The 15,065-nt window shown below is 42.3% G+C and overlaps 1 long non-coding RNA gene across 1 annotated transcript in view; it reads right to left on the bottom strand.

The window, feature by feature from the left end:
* Positions 1-14,815, bottom strand: part of LOC141374911 (uncharacterized) — a 20,831-nt gene extending 6,016 nt beyond the window's left edge. Inside the window, exon 1 of the long non-coding RNA XR_012382114.1 lies at positions 14,410-14,815. This is a non-coding gene — a long non-coding RNA (uncharacterized lncRNA). The remainder of the gene's footprint in view (positions 1-14,409) is intronic.
* Positions 14,816-15,065: the final 250 nt, after the last annotated feature.

Consider the following 15,065-nt stretch of genomic DNA (forward strand, 5'->3'; position numbering starts at 1 on the left):
TCATCAAGACAGTATGGTACTGGCACAAAAACAGATGCATAGATCAATGGAACAGAATAGAGAGCCCAGAAATGGACCCTCCACTCTATGGTCAACTAATCTCCGATAAAGCAGGAAAGAATATCCAATGGAAAAAAAGACAGTCTTTTCAACAAATGGTGTTGGGAAAATTGGACAGCCACATTCAGAAGAATGAAACCGGACCAATTTCTTACACCACACACAAAATATAGACTCAAAATGGATGAAAGACCTAAATGTGAGGCAGGAATCCGTCAAAATTCCTGAGGAGAACACAGGCAGCAACTTCTTTGACCTCAGCTGCAGCAACTTCTTGCTAGACATGTCTTCAAAGGTAAGGGAAACAAAAACGAAAATGAACTATTGGTACTTCATCAAAATAAAAAGCTTTTGCACAGCTTAGGAAATAGTCGATAAAACTAAAAGACAACCTACAGAATGGGAGAAGATATTTGCAAATGTCTAATCAGATAAGGGGCTAGTATCCAAAATCTATAGAGAACTTACCAAACTCAACACCCAAAGAACAAAAAATGCAGTCAAGAAATGGGCAGAAGACATGAACAGACATTTTTCCAAAGAAGATGTACAAATGGCCAACAGACACATGAAAAAAATGCTCAACATCACTCGGCATTAGGGAAATACAGATCAAAACCACAATGAGATATCACCTCACACCCGTCAGAATGGCTAAAATTAACAAGTCAGGAAACAACAGATGTTGGCAAGGATGCGGAGAAAGGGGAACCCTCCTACACTGTTGGTGGGAATGCAAGCTGGTGCAGCCGTTCTGGAAAACAGTATGGAGGTTCCTCAAAAAGCTGAAAATAGAGCTACCCTACGACCCAGCAATTTCACTACTGGGTATTTACCCCAAGGATACAAATGTAGTGATCTGAAGGGGCACCTGCACCCCAATGTTCACAATGGCAAAGCTATGGAAAGAAGTCAGATGTCCGTCAACAGATGAATGGATAAAGAAGAGGTGGTGTGTGTGCGTGTGCGCACGCACACACACACACACACACACACACACACACACACAGTGGAATATTACTCAGCCATGAAAAAGAATGAAATCTTGCCATTTGCAACAATGTGGATGGAACTAGAGGGTATATTATGCTAAAGGAATAAGTCAGTCAGGGGAAGAGAAATATCCTATGATGTCACTCATATGTGGAATTTAAGAAACAAAACAGATGAACATCGGGGAAGGGAAGGAAAAATAAAGTAAGACAAAAGAGAGAGGGAGACAAACCATAAGAGACTCTTAACTCTAGGAAATAAACTGAGGGTTGCTGGAGGGGAGGCGGGTGGGGGGATGGGGTAACAGAGTGATTAAGTGAGGGTGTGTGATGTAATGAGCACTGTATGTTATATGCAACTGATGAATCACTAAATTCTACCTCTGAAACTAATAATACACTATATGTTAATTAATTGATTTTAAATTAATAAAAAAAGATTAGTAGGACAAAACATCTGTGAGCAAGTTTAAGGGCTCCTTAATAATTCCCCTTTTTTTTTTTTAAATTCCCTGTCTTTTTTAAGGGACTGCTATAAAATTATTTTCTTGGGGCACCTGGGTGGCTCAGTGGGTTAAGAGGCTGACTCTTGATTTTGGCTTAGGTCATGAGGTTGAGCTCCACGTCGAGCTCTGTGCTGAGCATGGAGCCTGCTTAAGGTTCTCTCTCACCCTCTCCCTCAGCGGCCCCCACCCTCTTTCTAAAAATAAATAAAATCATTTTATTAATCATCCCTACTTGCCTCTCATATTAATAGAGTGAACATATGTGAAAACATTTTATAAACTATTTTTTAAAAACCTGTGGAAATATAAGCTACAATGATCTGGTTTTTGGACCCTCACAGATTCAGAAGAGTATTCATTTGTGTGTAATATAAATAGACATATACATGCATGCACATCCTTGTAAAGTTTCTCAAGAGTTATATACTTTTCTATCCATGTCGGTTGCTCCTGGCGATGTAGGACTGCTGACCGGAAGGGGGCTTTTCTCAAATCCTTTTTACAAAGACCAAAAAAACGAAATGAAGAAATATGACAAAACACATTTTGACCAGAAGGTGGCAGTAAAGCATTGGTATTTCCCAAAGATTCCAGGCACAAGAATTAACTTCTGGTAGGTGTGGCATATCCATGGAGACAAAATATTGCCTGGAGGTTCTGATCATCCAAATCCTGTGGGCACCTCCCTATCCCCACCTGCCTCATCCTGCCCTGGAGGAGCCAAGTCTCAGACAACAGATTATGGGGACGCACTGTGACCAGCACTGCCATCGGAAAAACACAGGGGCTCTAGGAGCGAGGTCATTTATCTGAAAATTATGTCCCCATCTTGGAATCCTCATTTAAGTTAACTTTATTGCATAAATGGAATGATTACTGGGATATTGTGATCATCTTATTTTAACTCTTGGATGAAGTTTTTCTATGTACCCATTTTTCTGTATCTAAAAATATGATTTCTCTTTGCTCTTCATGTAAGGAATGGCAAAAAATTATTGGGAGAAATGGTATATCCTTTAATTTGGTCCCCTCACCACTCACCCCAGGCAATCAAGAAGACCTCTAGAAGGCTCCCTTAATGCTAGGAAATGCACATTGGTGTTGTCTAGTCTAGACTGGGCCTGGAGTTCATAAAGGAAAAGAAGGTTTTCCGCCACTTGTAAGGAAGAATTTATTCAGGACTGTTGCCACAGGTGTAGATGTCAAGACTAGGGCAATAGGAGAAAGAGATTTGACTCAACTCCAAAGACCATGAGAAGTGGAAATTTATAGCCAAGGAGCAGGGGTGGAGTTTGGGGGGGAATAACTTCAAGAGTCTGATGAAAGGAGACATATGGGGCGCCTGGGTGGCTCAGTTGTTTAAGCGACTGCCTTCGGCTCAGGTCATGATCCTGGAGTCCCGGGATCGAGTCCCAGGATCGAGTCCCAGGATCGAGTCCCAGGATCGAGTCCCAGGATCGAGTCCCAGGATCGAGTCCCGCGTCGGCCTCCCTGCTCGGCGGGAAGCCTGCTTCTCCCTCTGACCCTGTCCCCTCTCAGGGCTCGCTCTCTCTCTCTCATTCTCTCTCTCAAATAAATAAATAAAATCTTAAAAAAAAAAAAAGAAAGGAGACATAATGGGGGTGTGGTTTGCATATCAAAGGCAATTCCACAGGCAAGTGGTTTGCTATCTCTAGGAAGTAGCTAACCCTGGGAGGGGCAGCCACTCCTTTTGTGTGTCTACAAGGCCCCAGGATGTCAAAGCACCATAAAATAGAGAAAAAAGGATGAAAAATGATTAATATAAAGTGCTTTGCATCTAGCTTCCAAAACACTTTTTCTGTCAACCAACCAACTACCTCACAAAATTAGGAAGCACTGAATAAGCAAGATCATCTGATTTCACCTAATAATCATGATACATAACATTTACTTAGTTCTTCTATATGCTACCTCTTGTGTATGCACTTTAAATGCTTAGTTGTATTTAATCCACATATTTGTATCTCAATTGTAGTGATGGTTATATGTGATAAAGCACCACAGAATTACACACAAAACTCTACCAAAAAAAAAAATTATATATATATGGTGCCTGGCTGGCTCAGTTGGTAGAACATGTGACTCCTAATCTTGGAGTTGTGAGTGCCAGCCCCATACAGGGCATAGAAATTACTTAAGAAAAGAAAACAAAAACAAAACAACACAAAAATGAGTGTATGAAAAACTGGTGAAATCTGAGTAAAAACTATAGTCTAGTTAATTAGATTTGCCAATTAATTTCCTGGTTTTGATCATGCACTATAATTAAATTAGATTCCCCCATTGGGGTAAGCTAGGTGATGGATACATGGGACCTCACTGTACTGTTCTTGCAACTTCTTGTGAATCTACAATTGTTTAAAAAAAAAAAGTTAAAAGTCCTTCAAGGCCAATACTGTTATTATCCCCATTTTACACTGGATGAAACTAGGCTTGGAGAGGTTAAGTAACCTATCTAAGGATCATTGAGCAAGCAAGTGACAGAATGTGTGTGATTCCAACCCAGAGCTAATAAAACAACAACTTCCCTCCAACACAGATAATCTTCAGATAAAATAATGATTCCTGCTACTCACAGAATGTTTCTAGGTTCCAGTAAGTTTTGAAAAATATGTAAATAAATTCAATTACCCTACATTGCTTGAAAGTTAATCTGCACACACTTAGTTTAGGAATTGGGACGGGTCCTTAGCAAAAAACAATGAAATGACAACATTGCATTTTATGGGCTTCCTTCAGCAACAAATTATAGAATATCAACACTTTCTTTTTTCTTTGGTATTGTAAAACACCAGATATCAGATTAATAGTTATATCAAGAGTGTATCCATTTACCAAGAAAAATCTTAGACCTGAGTCATAAATAACAATGTATTTTGTACAATTCAGTCCTCTCTAACGGCAAAGAAACTGGCAACGTATTTCCAGAATTCTAATTCCATTGTAGGTAGATAAATCATAGCATTTTCTATGACACACTTGTTAGAAGCCTTTTAATTTCACCTAGTCTTAATTACAGTGGCAGGATATAGCGCTGGATTGACTAAGTATTCACATCTGATCTCAAGGTCTGTAAAATGTCAGAAACACGCAGTATTCAGAGACCTAGTACCTCTTCTTTAATACATTATGCGCCTATAGAATTTAATTCATAAGGTATGAGTCAATGATCTCTACAGGTTTATTAACTACTTTGTGTCATTCCCAAATATTCTCAATTACTTTTATCTTTGGTTATTTCTTTTATTTGGTTTAGTGTGACATGGGGCTGTACTCTGACTAGGTTAATGGACAGGAAGAGACTGTGCTGTGTCTTTCTCAGCTCATCATTGCCATAGTCCCCAGTTCCTCACCCTAAACTGTCTCTATAAAGCAGGCTTTCCTATAATAGGGAGGGGGTGACACAGTGCGGGGAAGGACTGGCCAATAACTATCACCAATTTTACCCTGGCCTGCCTGCCTACCTGCAGTGAGGAAAACCAGCAGAGTTTTTTGTTTTGTTTTGTTTTTAAAAATTTACTTAAGTAATCTCTACCCCAACGTGGGGCTCCAGCTCATGACCCTGAGATCAACAGGCACATGCTCTTTCAACTGAGCCAGCCAGACACCCCCCCAGCAGAGTTTGTTTTAATCAGCGAATGACTTAAAAAAAAGTTTTTAGTGTGGGGTTTAAGTTTATTTGTGTAAAATACTATACAGATTAACTAATGATCATTTTCAAAGAGGGGGGGAAAAAAGGAAAGAAACGAGTATGAAACCATTAACATTTTTGAGAATTTTGGGGCACCTTGGTGGCTCAGTCAGTTGGGTGTTGGACTTTTGATTTTGGCTCAGGTCATGATCAGGGTCATGGGATCTGTCCCACACAATAGGCTCCTCGCTCAGAGGTGAGTCTGCTTGGGATTCGCTCTCTCCCTTTCCCTCTGCCCCTCCCTCACCAAAATAAATAAATAAATCTTTTTAAAAAAACATTTGAGTATTTGAATGAATTCCCACGTTCATTTTTTGTCTTATTCATTGTGACTGATTTCAGTTTCTTCAGTGTTTCTTTACAACTGACCGAGAGTTTGAAGTTACTGGGAGACTTCTATAGACAATGAATTCCATTCAGATACTAAGTGTCAAAGGATGTGAATGATTATTTGTTTTAAAGATTTTACTTATTTATCTTTATTAGAAAAAGAGAGAGAGAGTGGGGAGAGGGGCAGAGAGAGGGGGAGAGAATCTCAAGCAGACTTCACACTGAGCATGGAGCCTGACCAGGGCTCGATCTCACAACCCTGAGATCATGACCTGAACCAAAACCAAGAACCAGGTGCTGAAACGACTGAGCCACCCAGACACCCCAGTGAATGGTCATTTTTAAGTCTCAAATATCCCCAGACACATTTTCCTTATCAAAATAATGAAGTAGATTTAATGGATTAATACGGTTTTCTTTACTGTATTCCATACAATTTGGTTAAGGATACAAAAAAGATCTTACGCAACCAACCACCAGGTAACTCTTCTGGGTCATGATGGATGTAAGGGTTGCTGTAACCACAAAGGACACTGTGGATCTCTTTGGTGAGTGGACCTCAAAAACAAGATCTTAGCTGGCTTTGAAAGACAAAAATTAGAAAGGAATATAAACGTAGAACTATAAAGTATCTGTACAATGAAACGCTCTGCAGTTGTCAAGATAGTAATATATGGATATATTGATTATGTATATTTAAAAATTTTTTTCTTAAGTGGGCTCCACACCCAATGTGAGGCTCAAACACATGACCCTGAGATTAAGACTAAGCCAGCCAGGCACCCCTTATTATATTTAAATGCATATAGATTGCATATTTTTAGTGTGAAAAATCAGATTGCAAAACACTATATCTCATTTCTACATATGTGCACACATGGATAGAAAATAGCCTAGATAGATAGACACCATAATGTATATCAGTGTTAAATATGGTTATATTCTAGCTTATTGAGAGATAATGGGTAATTTCCCTTTTTGGGGAGTGGGGTGAGTTCCCAGGTTCTAAAATTAACTTATATTAACAAAACTTTAGGGGTACCTGGATGGCTCAGTCGTTGAGTGTCTGCCTTCAGCTCAGGTCATGGTCCCGGGGTCCTGGGATCGAGTCCTGCATCGGGCTCCCTGCTGGGCGGGAAGCCTGCTTCTCCCTCTCCCACTCCCCCTGCTTGTGTTCCCTCTCTCACTGTGTCTCTCTCTGTCAAATAAATAAATAAAATCTTTAAAAAAATAAAAACAAAAATAAATAAAACTTTAAAGAATAAATGAAAGAAAAAAGGGAGAACCTATAGTAGCAGAACTTACAGAAATCTGAAAAGTTAACACAATTCAGTTAGCATTATTCACTCAAAAGATACTCAGCAAATGTTTATTATCTACTATGTACACAGACCTTTGCTATGTCCTTTTTTTTTTTTTTTAAGATTTTACTTATTTATTTGAAAGAGAGGGTGTGAATGAGAGAAAGCATAAGTGGGGGAATGGGCAGAGAGGGAGAGGGACAAGCAGGCTCCCCGCTGAGCAGGGAGTCCGATGCGGGGCTCGATCCCAGGACCCTGGGATCATGACCTAAGCCAAAGGCAGCCACTTAAGCAACTGAGCCACCAAGGCGCCCTTACTATGTCCTTTTTTTTCTTTGTTTTTTTAAGTAAACTCTTTGCCCAACATGGGATTCAAACTTACAAACCCGAGATCAAGAGTTTCACATTCTATCAATAGAGCCAGCCAGGCACCCCTGATCTGTGCTATGTCCTGAGGGAGATTTAAATGTGAGTTAACAACTTTTCTACTGTCAAGGACTTAATCTTAGTAGAGGTGGAGGCATCCATATAAACAATGAAAATTAATCCAGAGGCAGAATGAAAGACACAGGAAAAGAACAGACAAGGGGCTGTGGGAAGACTGAGGAAGGGGTCAGTGACTGCTGATGAGACACTTGACAGACACAAAACACAAAACAGACTGAGAAGGTGACCATTCACCTGTTAGGACATGCTTTGGGGTGGGGCTTCAGCGCTACACCCAAACCAAGCTGGGGGGGTCTCTGATGGCAGAGCTAAGTCCAGTCTTCTACTCAAATAAAATACCAACTTTATGCTCAGACTCCTGAACTGTTTTAGCTATAAACTTAACAAAACAAGCAAGAACTCTTGCTAAAGTCTGGTATTAGGCTTTCATTGGAAACTATCTGGATGTGTTGTCATTTAATGGCTAAGATGTATTTCTTATCACCTGAACCAATATGCCCAGTGTATCATGAACAGTAGGCTGATGGCTAGCAGACAAGCTGCAAAGATGCATGGAAGACTTATTTAGGAACACCTAAATAAGTAGCCTGGCTATCAGTCATTTGGCATCAGGGAAATACAGATCAAAACCTCAATGACATATCACCTCACACCAGTCAGCATGGCTAAAATTAACAAGTCAGGAAACGACAGATGTTGGCGGGGATGCGGAGAAAGGGGAACTATCCTACAACGTTGGTAGGAATGCAAGCTGGTGCAGCCACTCTGGAAAATAGTATGGAGGTTCCTCAAAAAGCTGAAAATAGAGCTACCCTATGATCCAGCAATTGCACTATTGGGTATTTACCCCAAAGATACAAATGTAGTGATCCAAAGGGGCACCTGCACCCCAATGTTTATAGCAGCAATATCCACAATAGCCAAACTATGGAAAGAGCCCAGATGTCCATCAACAGATGAATGGATAAAGAAGATGTGGTATTTACAGACAAGGGATTATTGTGCAGCCATAAAAAAAAATGAAATCTTGCCATTTGCAACGAGGTGGATGGAACTAGAGGGTATTAGGCTAAGCGAAATAAGTCAATTAGAGAAAGACAGTTATCATATGATCTCACTGATATGCGGAATTTAAGAAATAAGGCAGAGGATCATAGGGGAAGAGAGGAAAAAATGAAACAAGACAAAACCAGAGAGGGAGACAAACCATTGGAGACCCTTATTCTCAGGAAGCAAACTGAGGGTTGCTGGAGGGGAGGGGGTGGGGGGATGGGGTGGCTGGCTGATGGACATTGGGGAGGGTATGTGTTGTGGTGAGCACTGTGTGTTGTGTAAGACTGATGAATCACAGACCTGTACCCCTGAAACAATACATTATATGTTAATAATAAATAAAATAAAATTTGGGGGGAAAGCAGGAAGATGAATTTTTTCTTTCTGGGGACTCCATCCAAGTTGAACTGGTTAGGCGCCCACTAGACGAAGAGGAAAAGGCAGCGGAATGAGAGAGCTGTGGCTGTTGAAAAGGGATCGATTGACTCACCAGATCACACCAGTGACCTTCCATCAGGGGACTGACTCACTGTTGCTTAGTAGCATGCACTCTGCATTCTCTCCCTCGCTTATCCAAGTGTTGTATATGGAGATAAAGCTCTTCTCAATTTCAGACCCTGCTGCAAATTATCCTCTGTCCTTGGAGCTCAATCACACAGTTAAAAAGAATATGCAAATGGAATTGATAATTACCAAAATCATCAGAATCCAAAGGATTATGATAATGAATGTCCTCTTATGTATAAACTGGTACAAGGATTAGCAAATGAGTGCATCAGGCTATCAACAATATTATAAGAACATCAGATAATCTCACACCTTGTCTCACCCTTCCTTCATGACTCACCCTGCTCTCCTCAATTATGAGGCTCAAGAACCCTCTTGATCATTTGGCTGATACTAAAGGTACACATATTTTGTGGCAAAACTTCAGGTCTGGGATCATTTTCTGATATGTATAACACTAAGTAGGATATGTCAGTTGCAGCAACTTATTAAAGGTTGAATTTTCCTGTTCCAAGAAAACAAAATTAAATTGAATGAAGGTGCGAACAAAGGACTGGCTAAGAGTTGTGAGGGCAACACACCTAGAGTTTATCCTACATTGTCAAGTGCTTTCCTTTTCTTTTCTTTTTTAAAGATTTTATTTATTTATTTATTTGACAGAGAGAGACACAGTGAGAGAGGGAACACAAGCAGGGGGAGCGGGAGAGGGAGAAGCAGGCTTCCTGCTGAGCAGGGAGCCCGATGCGGGGCTCGATGCCAGGACCCCGGGATCATGACCTGAGCCGAAGGCAGACGCTTAACGACTGAGCCACCCAGGCGCCCCTGTCAAGTGCTTTTCTATCGCTAACAATACACCTGTCCATTGTACTCCGCAGGGCAGGCTGATCTCTTTCCCAAGCTGGTAGGAAAGTATTATGTTGCTATTCATGTGTAGTTAAGTATATATAAATCATCTGCAACTGTAGATAGCTCATCCATTTTTCTTACAGCTTATGTATATGTAGTTTTCTCAGGAAAGGACACAAAAAATGTAAAATATGGTCCCAGTCCTCCAATAGCCTAAAATCTAATTATGGGAAGCAAGACATTAGAGACTTTAAACAATTGAAAAACAAGGTAGGAAAGTAATGATTAAGTGCAGACAATACTTTGGAAAGAAGGGTTTAGGGTAATCTGAAAGAAATAGGTCTCCAGCTGAACCTGAATGGCAGAGAATATTTAAACTAAGGGAATGGAGGGGTGCCTGGCTGGCTTAGTCAATACAGCACATGACTCTTGATCTCGGAGTTGTGAGTTTGAGCCCCTTGTTGGGTGTAAAGATTACTTAAAAATAAAAAATCTTAAATAAATAAAAGGGAATGAAGAGGGCATTTTAGGCAGTGGGTTAAGCTGGGAACACATCTGGAGTCACTACTGAATCTGATTTATATGGAGGACGGAGGACTTTTTGGCAAACAGAAATACCTTATAAGGTATGCAGTCATTTACCCCATATATTAGTTTTCTATTGCTGCTAAAACAAATTACCACCAACTTAATGGCCTAAAACAGCACAAATGGTATCTTCTCACTTATATGTGGAATCTAAAAACCACCACAACAACCCAAGCTCATAAATACAGAGAACAGATTGGTGGTTGCCAGAGGTGGGGGTGGGGTGTGGGTGAAATGGGTAAAGGGGTCAAAGGATATAAACTTCCAGTTATAAAATAAGTAAGTCATGGGGCACCTGGGTGGCTCAGTCAGTTGGCTCAGGTCAGGATCCCGGGGGTCCTGTGCTCAGCGGGGAGTCTGCTTCTCTCTCTTCTGCTGCCCCTCCCTCTGGCTCATGCTCTCTTGCACCCGCATTCTCTCTCTCTCTCAAATGAATGAATAAAATCTTAAAACAAAGTAAAATGAAGGAAGTCATGGGAATAGCGAAATTCATATTTGAAATTGCTAAGAGAGTAAATCTTAGACGCTCTTATCACAAAAAAAAGTCTGTAACTATGTATGGGGACAGATGTTAACTAGACTTATTGTGGTAATCATTTCACAATATATACAAATATCAAATCATTATGTTGTACAATTGAAACTAACATAATGTACATCAATTATACCTCATTTTAAGAAAATGTACTATCTTATAGTTCTGTAGGTTAGAAGTCCAACATGTGTCTCACCAGACTAAAGGTGTCAACAGGGCTGTGTTCCTTTCTGGAGACTCAAGGAAACAATCTATTTCCTTGCCTTCCTCAGCTTCTAGAGGCCTGCCCCATCCCTTGGCTTGTGGCCCTCTTCCTCCATCTGGAAAGCCAGCAACATCGCAAGATTGCATTCTTCCACAGTTACACCTCCCTCTCTCCACAACCAGGAAAACATCTCCGTTTTTAAGGACTCATTGATTACACCGGGCTCATCTGGACAAACCAGGATACTCTGTCATCCCAAGGTCCTTAACCTTAACCACATCTGCAAAATTTCTTTTGCCATGCAAAGTACCCAATTTTCTCTAACCCCTTTCTTTCCATTCTCGTTCCCATGGTTTTAGTCAGGGTCATTCCCCTCACTTGGGATTATAGCAAAACCTGCTAATTGCTCTCCTCTACTTCAATCCATCCTTATGCATCAGTTTCAGACAAATCATCTAGAAGCACTACTAAAAAACAAAATTCATCCGAGTCCATTTTAAAGAGCTTGTTGGATTTATTCAGTGATTCATGAATTGGGCAGCACCCAATCTAGCAGACAGAAAGGAGCTCCTAGGAGCTATACAAAAGGAAAGACTTTTATAGGCAGAAGGGGGGGGGGACAAGCAAGAAAGTGGGTTGATTATTTCAAGGGTCCTTTCCTTTAGGGGATAGGAGGGAGTCTATTAGGCAGATATGACTAGTGCTGATCAAGGGATTCCTAACTGACTGGTTTAAGATTCCATTTCTGGAAAAGCTAAAACTAATTTTTGCAGCGATTCATATATACTCCAGATACACATAAAACATTTCTGAAAGGTACCCAAAAAATTGTCAATGGACTGAGAAATGGAACACAGTAGTGGCAGAGGAGGGGCATAAAATGTTCTAGAAGGATATACTAGAAACTAATAAAAGTGATTAGCTATAGGGGGTAAGGATAAGAATTCAGTCTGAAAGGGGATGAGAATCAGAAACATACCATTAAAAAAAAAACCATACTGTATATGTCTTTATATATTCAAACTTTTTGAACTATATGAATATATTCCCTATTAAAAAATAAACGAGGGGCGCCTGGGTGGCTCAGTCAGTTAGGCATCTGCCTTCAGTTTGGGTCATGCTCCCAGGGTCCTGGGATGGAGCCCTGTGTCAGGCTCCCTGCTCAGCGGGAAGCCTGCTTCTCCCTCTCCCTCTGCTGCTCCCCCTGCCTCTGCTGCTCCCCCTGCCTGTGCTCTCTCACTCTCTCCCTCAAATAAATAAATAAAATCTTTATAAAAAATAATAAATAAATAAATGAAAAATTTAAAGGAAACAGGGAGCTGGATTAATGTTGTTTATGCCAGTTGGCGCTATGGTGCAATGTTAGAGGTTTTGTTTTTGTCATTTTTTGACATGACTTTCTTTTTTTCTTTTCTTTTTATTATTTTTATTTTTAAAGTAGCCTCCATGCCCAACATGGGACTTAAACTCATGATCCTGAGAGATCAAGCGTCTTGTGCTCTACTGACTGAGCCAGCCAGGCACCCCAAGATGAATTTATTTCAAAACTTCATTCAAATTCAAGATTCAAATGGTAAAAAAGAGCTTATGGAAAAACACTTCCTTCCCACCTTAGCTACAGAGTTCCCCTTCCAATGTTTAAAAGAATCTTGAACATAAAGTTTTTAGACATTTAGGGTTTTAAAATGTATGTGCCGCTGTGCCTTCAAGGGGGATTATGCTATAGTGGTTTTGGCAAGTCAGGACTTTCTTATTAAAAGCAATCTCTTTTATTAAACCGTCTTTTCTTATATTGCAGATGAGAGGCCGACCACTGCGGACAACACGAATGTGATGAGGTTGGTAACAGGCCAAGGGCGACCCCTCTGGAGGCTGGAGGAACACAGGCGGAAGAGGCTCAGATGCCGGCCACCGTCCGGCTCCAGGAAGCTGGGCCAGCCTTCGCCTGCTTCAGACTCCTTGTCGGGGGCAGCTGCAGGGAGGGGCCACGAAAGCCACCGGGGGCTGCCGGGGGCGGTCTCACGCCGCAGTACGACTCCGGAGCTCCGCGCTCTGCACGCGTCCAGCCACCGCCCAGGCCTAGCAGGGCTGTCAAAGGGATGCCGAGGCAAAGGATTGGCACAGGGCAACTGTTAAGTCAGTGCTTCTCACAGTGTGTGGTCCCTACCACCGGAGAACGTGTTAAAAATGCCATCCCTCGGCTCCGCCCAGACCGACAAAATCGGGAACTCTAGGGGGAAGGGGCGTTTTAACCAGCCCTTCAGGTCATTTTGAGGCGGGCCAAGTTTGAGAATCACCCGTTTAAATCTACATTTTCTCCACTTCCGTAATGATAACAATCACCTGGAGCGGGGAAAGAGGAAGGAAGCTTGTGAAAAATGTACCCCCGGGGCCTACCTCAGACTTCCTAGATCAAAATAGTCTGTAGAGGAAACTCAGAATGTACCTCTAGGGACCACTGAGCAACCAGTTTAAATGATTCCTAGTACCAGATGCACGATGTTAGCAAAACAAACTCGGCTTATGACTCCCTGAACATATCAGATGTTTCTTTTTCTCCAAGTAAACATCCAGGCTGGCCTTACAGCTCAAACCAGACTCTTTCAGACTACCTAATAAGGAACAGCCTCTTCTGGGACATGCTTGTCATTTCCGACCCACAGCTGTGCTGTGGTCTACATCTTGGAATCCTAATTCGCCAGTCATCCAAATAAGGAAACACAGATCCTTTGGCTGTTTTGCTGACACCACTCCCATAATAAATGCACGGGTGAGCCACCTAAGACCCACTCCCCACTGTTATCACAGCGAGGTCAGGACACCTGAGATGATGAACTTAGGGAGAGGTAAAGGTGGAATTTGGGAACCCGGTGCCGCTTACTGCCCTGCGTGATGGCAGACAGCTCTGAGGAGAGAAGCATGGGAGGGAAATGCTACACTCTCCTCCACTGAGTCATATCCTGTAGGCAGTGGACAGGCTGCATCACTCCTTAGTTCTAAAAGCAAGAGAACTTTCCCATGCTCAGCCCTCCATTCCAAACCCCCTCATCCCCTGCCCTGGGGCGCGGAGCAGGCAAGTGGAAGAGGAACTGGGTGCATAATGTGCCCGTCTTAGGACCAGATGAGCTCCACACTTTGAAAGCACTCTGAGAAGCTCCTTCCCAGAGCCTGGCTAGGAACCCAGGGGGAGAGAGCGATGAGGCCCACAAGGGTCCGACTCCCACGGGCAGTGGCTGTAGGAGATGGCCTGCAGATGGTACCTTCAGGAAAATGAAGGACAGCCATAACTTAAAGAATAACTCCATACTTCCTGTTCATAATACATACTGTGAGATTATGAGTGTCTCCAGCTGTTTTCTCCCAAGCTCAGCTACGCTTCACAAGTCAGGCCACAGCTCACTGGTCTGGAGTATGGGAGCGGAGGTCACAGTTTCCAGGGACAAGACTTTCATCTGCGAGCATCACGGTAGCAGGTGAAGGATCCACAACTGTTAAACGCAGCCAGTGTTTTGGAACAGCCCTTGCCACAGAGTGTTTCCTGTCCACCGCACCGCTGAGCACCACTCCGCAGCTGGAAGACTGGCGGCCTATTTATTCTCTGCACATTCTGTCACACCTAGTCCTAAGAGCACAGAGAAAAGGGACGTGACGAGAAGGGCGGCAGGGGGCAAGAGCGCAACTGGAGAGGCAGCCAGGGTGAGGTGACTTCGGAGGGACACCAAGAGGACGCTCAGCCTCCATCTGCTGAGGTGAGCTGCTGTTCTGCTTTTGTTTTAAAAAAAAATCCACATTTGGGGGGCGGAGCAAGATGCCGGAGGAGTAGGAGACCTGGATTTCGTCTGGTCTCAGGAATTCAGCTGAATAGGGATCAAACCATTCTGAACACCTACGAACTCAACAGGAGACGGAAGTCAGAGAGTAGCAACAACTCTCTGAACAGAGAAGCGACCACTTACTGGAAGGTACGACGTGCGGAGAAGTGA

This window comes from Callorhinus ursinus, unplaced genomic scaffold (assembly GCF_003265705.2).
Source record: "Callorhinus ursinus isolate GAN/ISIS: 27379988/994484 unplaced genomic scaffold, GSC_fseal_2.0 scaffold23, whole genome shotgun sequence".
Classification (NCBI taxonomy): domain Eukaryota; kingdom Metazoa; phylum Chordata; class Mammalia; order Carnivora; family Otariidae; genus Callorhinus; species Callorhinus ursinus.